Source organism: Temnothorax americanus, unplaced genomic scaffold (genome assembly GCF_048541705.1).
Source record: "Temnothorax americanus isolate GAGA-0224 unplaced genomic scaffold, ASM4854170v1 Scaffold217, whole genome shotgun sequence".
NCBI classification, from domain to species: Eukaryota; Metazoa; Arthropoda; class Insecta; order Hymenoptera; family Formicidae; genus Temnothorax; species Temnothorax americanus.
Genome location: NW_027509357.1, coordinates 82,501 through 87,506, shown reverse-complemented (window position 1 = coordinate 87,506; position 5,006 = coordinate 82,501). Strand labels below are relative to the sequence as shown.

Below are 5,006 nucleotides of genomic sequence, written 5' to 3'. Positions count from 1 at the left end.
TCGTGCATACGCTCGACGCTGCACGAGGTTAACACCGTATCGGAGCAAAAACTAGCCCTCAGTCCGCACGACGACAAGCGATACATGACGTTGAACGGCGAGGAGACGCTTCCGTGGGGACATTACAAAATACCGTTGTAAAAAAAGGGGAAACAATACTGTACGCTTTACAAATTGTTTTATCGTAAAAATCAATAACACGTAAAAAACAAATCGACGAATGTGTAAACTTTTATTGATAATAAAGTAAGCGTTGTGCGTTTCTACGAATGTCTAAGTATTTTTTTTTTACAACACAGACGCCTTATCTATCCACGAATTGTGCAAACTGTCCATTCTCAGCCACTTCACGAACGCTCGATTGCTGCGCTTGCGCAGGACTTTTTCCACTAGATAGACGTCGGGATTGGAGCCGCGTAGCAACTCGTGTTCGTAGAATCCTCCGGCTATCGCTTCTCCGCAAACGTCTTTCAGCAGATACGTAACGGGATTAGTCCTTTGTATTTTGGCTACGCGAAAGATCTCGGTGGTCCAATTGGGAGTGTAGCCTTTTTCGAAGATTGTTTTGAATTTGCTCACGCGCACCGGATCGTCGACTCGAAATCTCGTCGGCGCGGCGATCTTCGCGCGGCCGTACACCGTGCGCAGCAGTTTTTCAGCGACGGTGGGCGTCACGTCCGCCGGACGCATTCGGATTGTTCTGTGTCTGCGGCGATTGTAATTCGACAAGAGGCGCGGCAGCGAATCTATCGATCCCTGGAGCGTGAAGAGCTTCCACATGTCGTTTTTCAACGTGCGATTGAATCTCTCCACCACCGACGCTTTCATCACCGAATACGTGGAATAGTGATTCACCTCGCGCTCGTCGAGGATTTTGCACACGTCGGCGTTGTAGAATTCCTTTCCTTTGTCCGTTTGCAGATTTTTGGGGTGTCGCGCGTCCTCGCGAAAAATGTTTCGGAGAGCCGTCGCGACCTCCTATCCGCCCTTGCTCTTGAGCGGGATCGCCCAGGCGTACTTGCTCAGCACGTCGATGACCGTCAGAATGTAATTGTGACCCGCGTTCGCACGCAAATAGGGGCGCATCTCGACCACGTCGGCCTGCCACAGGTCGTCGTAACCGCGCACCACGACGTGGCGGCGAGGAAAGTTTTTTCGCGCCGGCGCGTGCAGTTCTTCCACGAGTCTGCATTTTTCCATGCTCATTTTTGTTTGATAATCTGTAAATCGGTTTTGATCGCGATGAGTTCGACCTCGAGCTTATCTGTCACAGTAACGAACTCTTTTTTAAATTCTTTTATCGCGTCACTCAAAATCTTTCCGTGCTCCGCGATCGCTTCCTCGACGAAGCTGCTATTGGCCGCGTCGGCGCCGACCTCCGGCGCGGCTACGCGTCGTATCTTGCGTCTCGACGCGTCGTAGGAATCCTGAGCGTTCAAACGGAGCGCGACGCTTTCCAGCATCGCGATTTCGTTTCTCAATTCTCGGATCGCGTTGTTATTCTTGATCTCTTCGATCAAAACGCTTTTCAGTTGCCCAATCGCGCTCTCTACGTAGCTCCTGTTCGTCGCGTCGGTGCCGACCTCCGGCGCGGCTAAGCGCCGTATCCTGCGCTCCCTCGCGTCGTAGGATTCCTCGTCCAAACGGAGCGCGTCGTTCCTCAGCGTCGCGTTTTTCTTCTCGATCTCAACCGGTCACGACTTTCTTGAGCCGTTCGATTGCGTCTTCGACGTAACTCCTGTTCGTCGCGTCGGTGTCGATCTCCGGCGCGGCCACTCTTCGTATCTTGCGCTCCCTCGCGTCGTAAAAATCCTCGCTCACGAAGAGCGCGTTGTTGCGCGCGTAATTGCGCAGGGACTCGATCGAGGAGCGCAATTTCACCGCGGACGCACCGTCGACTCCGTCGCCGCTGCCCCGATTCGTCAGAGACATGCCGAATTTGTTCACGGACATCGCGCTGGTGGGCGCGCGACTCGCACTGACGTCGCGACCGACGCGATCAATCAATTTATGACGAAGCCGGCCTCGCGAAGTTCCTCGATTATATTTAGTGGTAGTTTCTGTTGAATCGCGTGTATGGGCGCATCTCGACCACATCCGCCTGCCACAGGTCATCGTATCCGCTCACTATGACGCGTTTTCGCGAATAATTTCTTCTCGCAGGAGCATGTAATTCTTCCACCAGTCTCTGTTTCTCAGTTGATTGCTTCTTACTAGCCATGACAATGACGCGCAACTGACGCAGAGATCAGATGTACGTTCTTATCTATTCGCGATGATTCGCAATTACATCTTGAATCATCTTTTGAATCTTTAAAACGTCTTTAAAAACATCCAGTTTTAACTGACTTTAACTTCATAGTGTTTCCCCTAAAATGTATAATTACTAAATATTTTATCAAAACGTAGAATAAGATTGCCGAACTTAAGTAACGTAAATAATATTTAAATTTATTTTTATTCTATATTCTAATGGAAATTTCTTGATTTCTAGTTTCTCCAACCGGATCTTACTTAGATAGCTTGGTTGCCAACATTTCATATCAAAATCCACCAGGACCTCTTATTTCGCAATATGATGGATATGAATTTATGTGTGGAGACCGTTATACGCCATCTACATGCACAAAGCCATGCACATGTACTCATGTTTATCATATTTCACTTGGAGCACTCGTGGATGTATTAATCTATGATAAAAGTATGTATGGCATTCTAAAAAACATAAATACAGCACATTTTTTACACATAATTTGTATTTTATACATTTTATAACAAAAGTAAAAAGTTTTTATTTTAAATTAATTATAATTTAAAAAATTCTGTTGATTTTTGCCCCAAGGAAAACCGGGGCTATTTGTCTACGGGGGCTATGTGTCTACAGTACACAGTACTGCAATCTAAGGTTTTAAGAGACAGACGTCTCTACCATTATAACAAATAGTTGAAAAATGTTTTACGTAAGAGATTTAAAAGTTGTATCAAGAATAAAGCTCTCGAAAACAATAATAAATAAAGTCATAAAGGCAAATGAGAGCCGTTTCGCTCGATGGACGGGCGACAATAACAACAAAATTATAGAATTATTATATATAATATAAAGCAAACGTTTCGGTCCTTGGTTTGGACCCTCCTCAGTACATACAGATGGTCATCAGGGTGAATGCAGTGGTCAAAAGGTATAAAGCAGTGGTCACAATAATATAATGTAGTCAGCTTCCGCTCTCCGAGATTTTTTGAGAATATGCATCTCAAATCCTCAATCCGACTGTTACCTTAATTTCGTCAGAAGAAAATTAAATAAATATAAAAGGTCAAACGTTAAAAATTAAATCGTAAAAGTTACCTGACAGTCGAATTGATCAGAGTTAAGATATCATCTCAACGCGCATTATTACAACGAAAACGTCCTTCTTTAGACGAGCGCAAGAGTTACATTGACGAAATATTATGAGGCATCGGCATAACATTAAATAGAACTATTGTGAGAAAAGAAATCAACAGTGTGGAAGTCCCTCGATAACCGGCATATAAATATTACTAAGTCCCGCCGTGTCCTCCTGTAATTTAATGCCGTTGTTTTGGCGCTTAATATAAAACATCTCCGAAATGCTTCTCCTTAAGTAAGATCTCTCACGATCCATAATTAAGACATTGTCCCAATCAAACTCATGCCCCTCCAAACAGTGTTGTGACACAACTGATAGATCCCTCAGATTTCTGCTAAGCTGATTACGATGCTCTTTAATACGGGTTCCTAATTGTCTCTTAGTCTGGCCGACGTACGAAGCGTCACAATCCTGACAGCAAATTTTATAAACAACTCCGCTCAAGAAGTTATTATGTAGCTTGTCTTTCAAAGGTTTGATAATCCAGCTCAATTTGTTCAAGCCAACCATTTATCGAGAAACTTCCACACTGTTGATTTCTTTTCTCACAATAGTTCTATTTAATGTTATGCCGATGCCTCATAATATTTCGTCAATGTAACTCTTGCGCTCGTTTAAAGAAGGACGTTTTCGTTGTAATAATGCGCGTTGAGATGATATCTTAACTCTGATCAATTCGACTGTCAGGTAACTTTTACGATTTAATTTTTAACGTTTGACCTTTTATATTTATTTAATTTTCTTCTGACGAAATTAAGGTAACAGTCGGATTGAGGATTTGAGATGCATATTCTCAAAAAATCTCGGACAGCGGAAGCTGACTACATTATATTATTGTGACCACTGCTTTATACCTTTTGACCACTGCATTCACCCTGATGACCATCTGTATGTACTGAGGAGGGTCCAAACCAAAGACCGAAACGTTTGCTTTATATTATATATAATAATTTTATAATTTTGTTGTTATTGTCGCCCGTCCATCGAGCGAAACGGCTCTCATTTGCCTTTATGACTTTATTTATTATTTAAAAGTTGTTTGTTTTCTTGCGGTGCTTCTCGCGGACGCTACACTGATAAAAATATGTTATCATTTTACTGTGAAAATTGGTGGTCATTTTTAACTTTCGATTTACACATTTAAAAACACAGAGTATATTTTGTAATTTTACCTCAAAACGTTAAACTTATTTCAAATAAAATTAAATTTTGGTCAAATATTTTTTCAGTTTACTGCTTGGTGGTAAAAGTACTTGATTTATTTTAATATTTACTTTAGCACGGTAAATTTATTTCTAATATATTATAAAATAACAATTTTTGATATAATCGCTATTCGAAAAATCATGATTATAATAGTATATAATTATAGATTTTGTGTTTTTATGAGTAAAGTAAAAAATCACATCTCACTGATATTGCAGATATGTCAGAAAGATATTTGGCTACTTAACCTTCTATTACTGTAATGATTTCGCATACATGCGCATATATTACGGTATACCGTAATACCACGCTACTGAGAATAAAATTCTATGCCAGACTGTAAATTTACTGTACAAAAATAAAAAAGCACATATATATAATGTTATGGATGAATTTAACAATACCGGAAGC

The 5,006-nt window shown here is 41.7% G+C and overlaps 1 long non-coding RNA gene across 1 annotated transcript in view; it reads left to right on the top strand.

The window, feature by feature from the left end:
• Window positions 1–2,491: 2,491 nt before the first annotated feature.
• LOC143897996 (uncharacterized) overlaps window positions 2,492–5,006 on the top strand; it is a 26,718-nt gene continuing 24,203 nt past the window's right edge. The window contains exon 1 of the long non-coding RNA XR_013257071.1: window positions 2,492–2,701. This is a non-coding gene — a long non-coding RNA (uncharacterized LOC143897996). The remainder of the gene's footprint in view (window positions 2,702–5,006) is intronic.